This window comes from Micromys minutus, assembly GCF_963924665.1.
Source record: "Micromys minutus genome assembly, chromosome: 1".
Taxonomy (NCBI): Eukaryota; Metazoa; Chordata; class Mammalia; order Rodentia; family Muridae; genus Micromys; species Micromys minutus.
In genome coordinates, this window is record NC_137969.1 from 224,745,405 (window position 1) to 224,759,267 (window position 13,863).

The 13,863-nt window shown below is 44.5% G+C and overlaps 1 pseudogene across 1 annotated transcript; it reads right to left on the reverse strand.

The window, feature by feature from the left end:
* Positions 1–2,971: 2,971 nt before the first annotated feature.
* LOC308427671 (galectin-1-like) lies at positions 2,972–3,377 on the reverse strand (annotated as a pseudogene). Its single transcript has one exon. The product of its transcript is annotated as a galectin-1-like (transcript).
* Positions 3,378–13,863: the final 10,486 nt, after the last annotated feature.

Genomic DNA, 13,863 nt, shown 5'->3' on the forward strand with positions numbered 1-13,863 from the left:
ATGGTCTCAGCCACATGTACTGAGAGCTGGGTTGAAGGGTGCTGTAGTTTGGATACCTAATGTTTCCTTAAGAACCTTATGTTGAAGATTTTGGTCCTTGGCTGTTCTGTATTGCCCAGAGAATGAACCATGATAGCCACACTTCAAGTTGTCAACAAGTGTGTCGACTAAAAATGAAGCAGCTCTTCTCCTTTCCTCTGCCATCCTGCGCCTGATTCGGCTCCTCGCCAGGTCTTCTCACAAGACTTACAGAATTAATCGATTCCTGGCCAAGAAACAAAAACAAGATCACCCTCTTCTCGGTGGATGCTGATGAAAAGTGGTAACAAGATCAGGTACAACTCTACAAGAAGACACTGGAGGAGAAGCTGAGTCTATCAACCGAACTGTGGTCATGGATCAGTCCTACCAGATGGATTTCAACATTTTTAACCTGGCAACTTGCTCGTGTCTAAATTAGGGTATTTGTCCAGAATTTAGAATCTTTCAAACTGAAAGAAAAAAAATGAAACAAGCCAGAGTAAAAGAGGAGAAGGAGACGAAACAGAGAAAGAGACAGAGAGACAAGAGATAGCATCTTCAAATCTTAGCAGGCACTTACGCATCCAACAGAAACCAGGGAAGTTGAGGCAGTCAGCTAGAGTTCTCAGCTAAGCTCTCTCTCCGTGGGTGAGCTCCTTCCCCTTTTGCACTGCAGATACTTCTAATATCATGAAATCAACAATAGACCCCTCTGTTGGAATTGACTTAACTTCTAGTTGCTTTCAAGGACATAGTGTTTATAGTCTTGGCCTGTTTGGCCATTTTCTTCCCTCTCTGTCACAGAGTTAAGCAGCCCACCCTGAGACTAGGGCATTGGAGGACACTTTGAGATTAACATGCTTGGGTTTGAAATAGGATGAGGGACAACCATGCACCACGAGTGTAGAACCAAATGAAAATTTACCAGTACAATGCACCTGGCCATAGCATTACTGGGAGACAGTAGAATGTTTAAGAGGTAGGGCCTAGGGCTAGAATGTAGCTCTGTTGAGAGAATGCTTCCCCAGCAGGCAGGAAGCCCTGGGTTGGATTGCCAGCACAGCTTAAGAAGTGTGGTGGCCTTTCCCAGTGATTCTAGCACTCGGAATGTTGATCAGAAGTTCAAGGCCAGTTGCAGCTGCATGAGATCCTGTTTCAAGCATACATATTAGACTAGGATAAAAAAAGAAAAGAAAAAGAAAAAGAAAACCAGAAGTGGTAGAGTCTAATGAAAGGAAGTTAGGAAGCTGAGGATATACCCTTGAAAAGAACATGGGATCTTCTGGGTCACTGCTGTGTTTTCTCTCTGTCCCCTCCTATTGCTTCCTTTCCCTGACTCATCCTCCTCCTAATTTAATACATACAGAGAAACACCACTCCTAACCTTTACCTCCATTTCTGTGACCAGAATACTTCTTTGGATGTCTTTTGGCAGAGATGACCAGAGTGTGTGTGTTAGTCTGATGACACTGACTATAAATAGCCCCAGTAGTGACTATATATAATTATGCCAACTATGTACATGTGCATCCCACATGCCTGCCCTATGCTAATGGGGTTGACTTCAAATCCTCTGTTCATTGCTGGTATACAGGGAGGCAGGTTATAGTTTTGTGTTAACCTTGTAATCATGTGTGGGTTCTAGTTCTTTGTCAATTCTATTGGATTTTCTCTATGACTCATGTCACCTGCAACAAAAATAAGTTTATTTCTTCCTTTCTAATCTGCAAGCATTCTATTTCCTTTTCATGTTTTAACACATTCCCTATGACTTCTAGTACAGTGTTGAAAAGCAGTGGGCTGGGGCTTCTTTTGTTCCTTCTCTTGGATAGAAAGCTTTGAGTTTCTTATCATTAAGTTGTTAGCTATGTGGCTCTTTGTAGATACCTTTTTCGGTTGAGGAAATAACCCCTTGTTCCTAATTTACAGAATTTTGGGGAGAAGGGTCAGGGATAGAGTGTTAGACTGTTTGCTTGTTAATTGGCTAGTGAGTTGGTTGGTTGGTTGGTTGGTTGGTTGGTTGGTTGGTTGGTTTGTTGATTGGTAGGTTGGTTGGTTGGTTGGTTTGTTGATTGGTTGGTTGGTTGGTTGGTTTGTTGATTGGTTGGTTGTGGGTGTCATGTATATCCCAGACTGACTTCAAACTTGCTACAATCAAGGATGACCTTGATCTTCTGATCCTCCTGCGTCTACCTCCCAAGTGTTCATATTACAGAAGTGTTCCCCGATGGCTTGTTTTTATGGTGCTACATAGGGCACCCCAGGCTTTGTGAATGCCAGACAAACACTCTATCAACTAAGATGTATCAACTGCCCAAGCACTGAATTTTGACAGTTGTTCTTTGTCAGCTGTTGATATGATCATATGATTTTTATTTTTTTTTTAGGTATTGAAGTAATTGATGCCATTTTTATTAATTTTTACAAGTTGAACAGCTTCAAATTGCTGAGAGAAATTCCACTAAATTTTAATATATATATTATATATTGCTGGGTTTGGTTTGATAAAAATTGCACTGAATATTTTAGAATCTATGTTCATGGGAAATGATCAATCTCCTTTTTCTGCCTCACAGTCTAGCTTTTGGTGACATTGGCATTATTAATTATTTAGAAAGGGCTATTCCCCTTTTCTCCCTATCTCCTAAAAGTTACTGTACAAAATTTGTGTAATTTCTTCCTTAAGTATTTGGTAAAATCTATCAGTAGACCATTATAAACCTGTTTTGCCTTTTGTTTTGAAAGATTCTTAATTATTGATTTAATCTGCCAAATAGCTACATGTCTACCAGTTTCTATATTTCTTCTTGTATGAGTTTTACCTGCTTATATCTTCCAGAAAATTGAACAATTCCAATCCACACATTGTGATAAGTTGGATTTTCAATTTTTGTTTGTTTACAGGGAACAGAGGCAGCTGCCTCTATTGAGGGCTACGAGCTGGCTGACTTCACTCAAAGCCCACACACTGAATCTTGCAGTCACCATCTGCTGCCATGTAGTTGCTGGGCTCCATGTTGGGGTGGTTGGGGAAATTAAACTCATGGCTGTCTGGAAGCTTGATAGTCAGGTCAGCCTGGTTAAAGTGATGTACTCTTCCACGATGCTCCCAGCATGGAAGGGGAAGGTAGGCTCCTGGTGTTTAGGTTCTCCAGGTTCCATCGTCCTTGATGTTGCACACAATGGTGTTGGCGTCCCCATGGGCCATGACGCAGGGGTTGAAGTGTAGGCACAGTTTTTGTTGTCGTTCCCAAGGTTCAACATAAGCTCTTGGCATCGGGAATCATTTCTCCTTAAACTCTGAGGCACTTCCCAGGTTTAAGATTCAGGTTGCTGGCATCCAGACCACAGGCCATGACTGAAGGGAAGAAGAGATTCCTGCGACCTGCTCCACCAGCTGTTAGAAGACGCTACCAGAGAGATCTCTATTTTCATTTATGTTTGAGAACCTTTAAATTTCTCTTGGGATTTTCCTTTTGAGTCGAGTCGTCTCTCCAGCCTGGTATTTAAGCCTCAAGTGTTTGAAGATGTCCCAGTTATTTTTCTGCTATTGGTTTCTGAATCCATTTTGTGGTCTGAGAACACTGTATGGTTCTCTCAATAGCTTGCATTCTTTTTATCTTTTAATATTAAACCTGCAATTTCAACACTTTAGAATCTGAGGTAGGAGAAAGATGGGTTCAGAGCTGGCCCGAGTTTCTTGGCAAGACTATGTCAAAAACAGAAAATGAAACTGCCACAAAGATTTGTGCATAAATCAGCACTGTGTTCTAGATTTTTCCTATAGTCTATATTGTAACTAAACTATTCAGCAAATATTTATTAAGTATTTTCTGTTGGTCAAGTATGTGCATAAAATATCTTCCAGCATTAAAATTCCTTTATAATTTATGTTTGGGTTTTTGTTTGTTTTTGAGACAGGGTTTCTCTATGTAGTCCCGGCTGCCCTAGAACTCACTCTGTAGACCAGGCTGGCCTCAAACTCACAGAAATCTGACGACCCGTTCCAGGTGCTGGAATTAAAGGCATGAGCCACCATTTCTGGCATGCTTGTTTTTTAGTGTGTGTGTGTCTGTGCGTGATGCGTGCATACCTGTGCATAAGCAGGTGTCCAAAGAAGCCAGAAGAAGATGCTGGGTCCCCTGGAGCTGGACTTATAGACAGTTGTAGCCTACCAAACAAGGGTGTTGGCACCTGAACTCTGGTCCTCTGCAAAGCAGTAAGCACTCTTAACCACTAAGCCATCTCTAGAAACACCCAGTATTAAAATTTTAAGGCAAGTGTTGCCAGATAAAACACAAAATGCCTGGTTAAATTTAAATTTCAGATAAGCAATGAAAAATTTTTTATCCTAGCTATTCCCCCAAAACATTGCCTGGAGTCAGTTTAGCCTAGAAAAAAAAAATAACAATAGTATTTACTGTGTATATGTAATTCAAATTTAACTGGGAGTCTTATCTTTTATTTGCTAAATCTAACAGCCACATCACAGGTACAGTTCCCAGAAGTAAGCCAAAACCGATGACCATCTTCAGTGTTCTCAGCACATATGGCCAAAAGCAATGTGTTTAGAAAAGTGGGACCAATTTTTTCTCCTCTAACAGCAAATGGAAACACCCAGGTTCCCACAAGAACAGGGACATTCAATTCTTTCTTTTAAAAATAAACAAAGGGGAAAGATGGCTCTGAGGGTGCTGCCAAGTCTGATGATCTGAGTTCAATCCCTAGAATCCACTTGGTGGAAGAAGAACCAATACCCACAACTCTGACCTCCACTCATACACTGTGGCACATGTATATATGCGCGCATACACACACACACACACATAAACACACACACACACACCACAACTTAAATAAATGCAAAACAAATGAACAAACAAGCTTTATTTTTTCATAATAGTGGGAAATGGTCATTCATAAAGCTTGGATTATCACTATGAGCTGTTTGCATTTCTGTTTATGAATATCATGTTTCTATCTCTTGTTCATTGGCCTTTCTGGTTTGGGGTTCTTCTTGTTGTCGTCATCAAATCATCTGAACTCTTGCATGTTTGCATGTGTGCACATGTGAGTGCAGACCTGCATGTACATGTGTGTGCTTGTGTGTGCAGAGGCCAGAGAGCAATATCAGCTTTCCTCCCCTAAGGCTCTCTGCCTTCTTTTTTGCAGTAGGGTCTCTCACCAAAGCTGAATGCACCACTGGGTGGCCTGGCTGTCTCAGGAGCTCCAGTGAGCTGCTTCCCAGCACTGCCTTTTATAGGGGTGTCAGGATTCGAATCCATACCCTCGCGGCTGTGCAGCAAGCACTTCCCCAACTAGGCCATCTTCCTAGCTCTCTGTAAGAACTCTTAACAAATATTACTCTTGTGTCTCCATTTCCCCATGATTTTTTTATATTGCTTTTTAATTTGGTTCACATTACTTTTCAAAGTAAATCCCTCTAAATATTCTGTGTACTCAATCCCTATGTCTTTCATAGTTTTTAGCCTGCAATCCTTTTTTTAGAGATTAACATGCCGTTCATTTATATTTTCTTTCAGAATCTGTGTAGGGTTTTATTTTTTTAAGTTATTTTTATTTTACGTGCGTTGGTGTTTTGCCTGCATGTTTGTCTGTGTGAGGGTGTAGATCCCCTGGAACTGGAGTTATAGAGAGTTGTGAGCTGCCGTGTGGTTGCTGGGAACTGAACCAGGGTCCTTCAGAAGAGCAGCCAGTGTTCTTCCCTGCTGAGCCAGTTCCTCCACCTTGCCCCACCTCCTTTTAAAAATGTGTTTTGCATTTAACTCATTAAACCATAAGAGGTTTCTTTGGAAATGGCACACAGTAAGATTCTAAATTCACCTTTCCCTTCACATCTCTACTATGCCTCAGCTTTGTTCAAAGAAAATAAAGCCTTCCCCACTCAATGACACACGGTACCTCTTTAATCTTACAAAACAAACAAACAAACAAACAACTACAAGCTGGCCATGGTGGTTTTGCCCAGCAGTGGGGAGGCAGAGGCAAGTGAATCTCTGAATTCAAGGCCAGGCTTGTCTACATAGTGAGACCCAGGACAGCCAGAGGTATAGCAGCTGTACAAAGAGGTTCCAGTGCGATTCACTTGTACATTTAACAAAATACTTCACCTATGGCTTCGTTCTACCTTGGGCATGCTCTAGATTCTGAGAAATAAGTGCACACCAATTTTTTTCTGTTTGGTTTTTAAGAGATCAGGTCTGCCTATGCTCCCCAGACTAATCTCAAACATCCTGGACTCAGGCAATCCTCCTGCCTCAGCATTCTGAGCTCACTTGACCATTTCTATCAACCCTAGAAAATCAACAATAAGTGTTTGAACTTGAATATACACAATGTAAAATGCCCTCTGGGGTCAAAGGAGCACTTTAAAAGGGGGGAAGGGTGGCAAAGAGCATTCAGAGGGAAAAACTGTTACTCAGCTTTGGTTAACCTTGAATAACTTGTGTAGTCTCTCTAGGACTCGGGCTTCTCGCTGCTAAAATGGCAGGGTTGGCCTAGCTGACAGCCAAGCCCCTTCCTGCATTGACATTTGCTGACAGAGATTCCCCTGTGGGGAATATCATATTATGGAAGAAGCAGAACTGTGTGTCAGCCAGCAGGCAGCCCTGTCATTAGAAGGCTAAGCAGAACACGGCCCTAGGACTGATGACCATGAAACTGGGCACCAAAGTCAGCCCAGGTGGTCTCCAGGGCAACCCTGGCACCAAGCAGCACAGTGAAACGCGGAGGTGCTGGACTTTTAAATCAGAGAATAACAGTGTAAAAATTAAAGCTTCGGTGAGAGAGGTCCTTGGAGGAAAATGTTTACAAAAAAGAACTCTTTAGGGTAGAAAAGGTCGTATTTTGATGGATCTAGATTTCTGTTCCAAGGGTTACAGCAACCGATTTATAGAGAACATAGCAGTTTCGTCGCAGTAGGACAGAGACCCACTCAAGCCAGCTCTTAAGTCTTTCAGGGCCAAGAACGTGAGGATAAGTGGGGCTCACAGGGAAAGACAAGCTGCAGGGGCTCAGCTCTGGCTCTCATACGTGGTCCCTCGCTGAGCCTCTGCTCTGCCCATGCCTCGCTGCCGCTGCCGCTGCCGCTGCCGGCTGCCGGTTCACTGCCAGGTCAGCACTGAGATGGACCCCACTCCACCCTCTGCGGCTTATCTTCCCAGTTGCTGTGTCTGTGCCCCACTGGCCTCTGTGTTCCACTTTCTTCTAGATTCCCCGGAGCAGATCCATTTCATTTACCCTAGCTTAGCTTTTCGTGTCAAGCCACCTCAGTCACCGATGATTGCTGGCTAGCCAACAAATGGGTCACCCTCAGGTGTCCTGACCTAATCATATGTGAAGAAGGGAGGAGAGGCATTGGCCAGAGGTCATGACTGTGTAGTTTGTAAGAACAGGTCGGGTCAGTACGGGAGCAAACTGGCAACGATGGATACCTTCAGCAAAGAGGCCAGTGCCCTTATAGGACACCGTAGGAGAACAAAATAGGTCTGATGCTGAACTTTTAAACAGGAACCAGTTGGAAGAACCCTTCTCAGGACAACCTCTGAAATCCTGTGAGATTCCTGTCTCTTGGAAGCTAATGAAGCTGTCTCAGCCTGGGGCTGTGAAGCCAGATCTCTTTGTTTCTTAGCCTTAGAGTAGAGAAAGCAATGATCCTCAACCTCTGGGTTTCGACCCCCTTGGGGACTGTATACCAGACATCCTGTACATCAGATATGTACATTACAATTCATAATAGTAGCAAAATTACAGTCATGAAGTGCCAATGAAAATAATTTTGTGGCTGGGGGGGTTGCAGCCTTAGGAAGGCTTAGAAATACTCTATTCAGTATGGCCACTCCCTCTGCCTAGTCAGATTTTTCTATCCAAACTGTCTGCTCTTTGCTGATGGAAGATTGGCTAGTTGAGACTGCATAAAGCACTAATTCTGATCATTACTTACTGGAGGACAAAAAAAAAAAAAAAAAAAATTTAAATATCTCCGAGCCTCTATGTTGGCTTAGCCTGTGTTCATTTACCTTGAATATCCAGTTTCTATCTTTTCTTTTGAGCCAGTTTACAACTCAGTACCTTTACCACTGACATGATTAAGTTTAGGAGGAAAAAAAACCCAATGACCTCAAATTCAAAGTTTTGATGAATATAGACGTAAAGTCGAAAGAAAGTTTCCTTTATCCAGAACACAGCTACCCGTGTACCTCACTACCTAAAATAAGACCAGAGCTTGGAGATGAGCCAAGAGGTGTCTAAACAGCCAGATGTATCCACCTAAACCCATACTGGAGTGTTTAGAGAATCATACAACCAAAGCAACTGTGTCCCTGGAGGACTGGATGGTCTGTGGCCCTTTAAGACTGACTGATTGAGTCCCGTGGGATAGGGAAGCTTACTCATGCTGTCTGGTACCCTTTTGGTCACGTAGAAGTTTAATAAGTTTGCATAGATGGTTTCTCAATCCAGAACAGACTAGAGGAAGGATGGGCTGTGAGGTTGCTGCTGGCAATGTACTATCTGCCTTGGTATGGAGGGAAAGAGTAACTGCTGGCTTACAAAAGAAGAGAAAAGACAATTGTTTTTTAAAAGAATAAAGACAAACCATACATTGCTCTACTGGAGGACCTAAGTTCAATTCCCCGCACCCACATCGGGTAGGTCACAACTGCCTATAACTCCAGCTTCAAGGGGATCTGAATTCTCACCTCCACCGTTACCCACATTCTCATGAGCATATCCTCATATAGACACACACACATGCACATAGCTTTAAATTAAATAAATATTTTTAATATTAAAAAAAGACCCATTCCAAAAGAACATACACACACATATCTGAAGGCCCACTGTGACTGGAATAATAATATACTAATACTTATTAAAATGACCGTATGCAGAGTTTTAAACTATTAAACTAAAATAAAAGCATCCTAGCTGGATATGATGGCACATATACTCCCATCTACTCAGGAAGTGGGGGCAGAAAGATCAATTGCTTATGGGTCATTCAACAGCCTGGGGATCGTAGTGAGAGCCTGTCTCAAAAAAAAAAAAAAAATCCCAGCATATTCTATACTAAAATCTATTACTTATATGACAGTTATAAAGAAAAGCTTTGATCCAAAATGGCTGCATTTCAGACACATATTATTTACAAAAACAAACTTAAACTAACTAGTATGTTCTGCCATCTAAAGTGATGTCCGCTGGTCTAGATAACTGAAATTTCACCATCACTTTAGGCAGACCCCCAAGGACACTAAAGGACAGCTAGACACCTAGTCAGCCAGGAAAATGCTGCGACTTTGACTTATATGCTATTTGGAATCAACCAACAGGAGCTTAAGAAGGTTTTACTGTATTTGGTTTGCAGGCTTTCCTTGGCACCATCTCTTTAAAAGGCTGCCTGCCTTTGAACTAATCCTCTATTTATAATCCAGCTGGAGAAAGGCCTCTGGGATGTATACACATTCTTAGGATTTACAGAGTGCTGTTCAAGTGAGACCCCCATCCAGAGCCCTGCCTGATCCTCCCCAAGAGAGCACCCCGCACCATTCCTGAAGTATCTGGGTGCTGTGGGAGACAAGCTGCCTGGCATGCCACAGAATGCACCCCACATTCTTGGTAGGGAGCACAGGGCATGTCTGGGGCTGGGTCATGAGCTGGATTAGGCTCAGTAAACACCATCCCTCACTTCTGACAGGCCACACTGTTCAACAACCCTCTCCTAGAGGCCAGGGGCCAAGGCCTCATGTACAACTTGCCCCCTCTCCAGCTGCTCCTTTCTTATAACTCATTCCCTTCCCAAAATGACAACGCCAACTTCACATTTTCCTTTTCCCCCCTCACACAAATTATTGCAAGTCATGGCAGTCTAAATATAGCCCCCAGTCTGTTTTCCAGATGCTGGCTCGCCAGCCAACCTCGACATTTTCCTGATGTGGTTCCAGCTGCCTCGTTGCTCTGGCTTTTCCTTTCTCCTCTGTCTCACCTTCCCCCCCGCCCCTATATTCTTCCCCTCTGCCTCCCAGAGTCATTAGTCTTTCCTGCCTGTCCAGTTCAAAGGAAAGTTCTAGAACCAAGATCCAAAGCCCGACAGTCTTGTCTCCAGCCTTCTAATGGTGCAAACAGCAGGATAGAGAAAAGGCAAGAGACAGAGCATCCCTCTATGATCCCTGCCAATCAACTTCTCTGATGCATGCTCAACCCCACACATTTGCTTCGTCCATAAGCCAGTGGACTTTCTTGCCTATTTCTGCCTCTTGGGGTCCTGGGTGCCTAAGAGTGGCTGATGGCTGTCTCCGTTTGACAGCCTCCTTCCAGGGTGACAGTGGTTGGAGCACACTTGAAACCCACTTCCTTTGGGTTGAGTAATATCAATTCCTTTTGCCTTTCTTCATCAGAGGAGGTGTCTGCAGTGTAATCATTTTCATGATTCTCTCTGTACAGCCTCCAAGTTGGCCACATCCCATGTAGGATTTGGACTTGGGCCTTTACTCCCTCTGAGCTAATAAGGGTTTGGTTCTTGATGCAGGGGTGTATGGGAGCAATTTCCCTGAAGCTTTATCAAAGGTCTCTACTTTTAAAAGGATGTGATGAGTGTTCACACCCAAAAGCAAAGTGTTCAATACATGGGTATATTTTTTATTCCATTCTTTTTAATGTGCTTGTGCATGGCAGTGAACTTAAGACCTGATTTGAAGGTCTCAAAGAGAACCGGTCCTACAGTAAGAGAATATATAACTGTTAAGTCAATCCGTTCACTCACTTGTTACATAAATAGTTACTGGATATCTTTTTAAGCCAAACATTGGACATTCCATTGGCCTATTCCAGGGCTCAGTATAATTAACATCTGGGGCACATACTTTCAGGAGAGACTGCCCCATACACTGTGTAAGTTCAACTGCACCCCTGGCCTCTAGTCACTAGTGCTAATACTACACACACAAGTTATGATGACTAAAAGTGTCTATAGATATGGTCAGGTGTCTTCTGAAGGCAAAGTCACCACAGGTTAAGAGCTTCTAGCCTGGTGGGGTAAACAGCAGAAGCAGGGGGTAGCCCTGGAGTCTGGGGCACTTGAGTCATGTTCTGAAAGATGGAGATGCTTCCCACATAGCAACCGTGTTAAAGGGAGAATATGCCAAATGGAAGAAACAGCATGAACAAAGGCACTATGGTGTTACAGAATGGATCGGCTGCTTGACATGGGCTGCCTGATGAAAGACAATGAACTAGGGTGAGCCTTGTGTGACCAGGATGCTTCTGTGACCCTGAAGGTAAGAAACACTCTTAAGCTGAAGAATGTGAGGGACATGTGCAATTTTGATCCACAGACAATGAGGTGGGAAATATGTGGAGATAATTCAGAAAGAGGCCATGTGTACTTGAATTGAGGTAGTAGGAGACAATGTTTGAGGGATTGCTTGGAGACAGACATTACAGAACTCAGGCCCAGTGGGTGTGAGGGAAGAGAGAGGATAAAGCTGGAAAAGACCTCAGCGCCTCAGGATTGATAGAATCTTGGTGGTTAACCCTCTCACAGAGATCTTGTTCTAGAGACTGGCTGTGCCCACCTTATCTAGGGAGAACAGACTGAGACAGTTTCTACTGGAGAGTGTTTATGTTCCTCTTGCTTCCTGCTTGCTTTACAATCAGGCTCATGGAGGGCACCAGGTTGGCAGAACCCACCTATGAGGAATTTAGTTAAAGACCAGGCTACTAAGCCTTGTCATTGCCAGTCTAGCAGGCAGAAAGCTCTGAGCCTCAGTTTACACATTTGTGATAGAAGAGAGCCCCAGCTCCCAGCCTAGGCGGGTGTGCTAAGACCGAGCATGGCTGTTTCGGTGGGTGGTTCAGACCCCCATGGGGACTTGGCATGCAATGCCTCCAGTTGGCAAGGCTCATGAGTGGTTGTAATCAGGCCTGATGGAAAGGCCCCCTGACTCCACCACGGCCTTGAGCGGCTGCCAACTCCACAACCAGGCCTGCTTCAAAACTTGCCTGCAAGGTTTTTTTTTTTTTTCCAGGATGTCTGCTTCCTGCAAATAGACTTTCCAAAACCTTCTCAGGCTCCAGCAAAGCCCCCTTGGCTGTGCATCCAACTGTCTTTCATGGTCCACAAGCTCAGTGGGAAGTCAGGAGACAAAGCCACACTCCATTTGGCTACAGGCAAGCCCTCTCCCCCTCTTCCCCCACCCCCCCCCCCCCCGCCCCACTTCCCAGCTCAGTTAAAATGAAAGACAGGGAGGCTAGGAGCAAGGCTACACTGATGGAAGCTGGCCTAGTGAGGTAGTCATCATTACCTCAGGCTTCCTAGGTGATGCTTGAGTGGATAGATGTGGGTAGGTGGCATCAAGAGCAAAGTGTGTGTGTGTGAGAGAGAGCATGCCTGTGTCTGTGTGTATCCGTGCCTGTGTCTGTGTGTGTGTCTGTCTGTGTATCCATGCATGTCTCTGTGTGTCTCTCTGTGTGTAACTCTCTGTGTGTCTCTGTCTCTGTCTCTGTCTCTGTCTCTGTCTCTCTCTCTCTCTCTCTCTCTCTCTCTCTCTCTCTCTCTGTGTGTGTGTGTGTGTGTGTGTGTGTGTGTGTGTGATATTGATTGTGATCTTGCTCTCCACACAAGAACAGAGGCTGCATTGTTAGCAACCTATCTCTTGGTTTCTCATTCACCCCGGGCCACTGCAGCCTGAGCAGGTTCACAGCTGCTCTGGGATACACTTTCCAACACATTTAGGACTTGGACCGATCCCAGGTTTGAGGAGCACATGGTGATGGGGGAGGGAAGGGGGCTCAAATAGATGAGGAAAGGGAAAAGCGCCTTCTTTCTTTCTTCTAGACCAATCTCCATTTTCATCATCTGATAGCAGGAACAGCACGGGAAGGCGTCGGATGAATTGCAAACCTGTGCAGGTCGGAGAAGAGGGCAGGCAAGGAGGAGGGGGAGATGGGCAGATCTCATCCATCCCGGTGAGGTCCTCTCTCTCTTGCAGTTCTTTCTCTGATTACAGTCTCCTCCCAGCCTCAGCCCACCGAGGGCACCCCAGCCTACACTAGAAGTCGCTCTTGTGACTTTCAATAGCCAGGTCCAAGGATAAAGAAAGGAACCTGGGTCCCATCTCATCAGTCAATGGTTTTGTCCTTTCTGCTCTTGATATAAACATAGACTCCCCAGGCCTCTTCTCTCCCTCTCTCTCCCTCCCTCCTTCCCTCCCTCCCTCCCTCTCTCTCTCTCTCTCTTTCTCTCTCTTTCTCTCCCTTTCCTGAAGAAAGTCATTACTTACCACAGGCAAGGGCCAAGTAGCACCACTATCTCTTACATCCAACCCACATCTAACTCCGGCTAATGAATTTGTCCAAAAGTCATACATAGTCCAGGGGCTAGAAATTAGCAAGAATAGAATCGCTGCCCTCCAGATGAATAGAGAATCCAAAGAATGAGCGAACACCTTTAGAATCAAGAGGACTCCGGCCCAGCAAAAGCAGATCTGAGCACTCTACCCTGTGACCTGCTCATCTTGCTGAAGGCAGCTTCTTCCACACTGACCATCAGGCTGAGCCACCTGGGCCTGTTTCTTCGTGTCCCTCGTTCATCTCAGCTTAACAGTGTGGACGGTTGGAAGTGTCCACTATCCTCCAGGATGGCTTCAGGATTTGAGTCAGATCCTGGGGATTCCATTCCTTGGGGAACAAGACTATCTGATTCTCATGGTCCTCTTTTCTACCCTCTCTCCATGGGTACCCGAGGATGGAGGATCATCCCATGGGAGCCAGCATCAAAACAGGGAGGTTGATGTGCTGCTAAAGTTGGCCACGTCCTGGCCC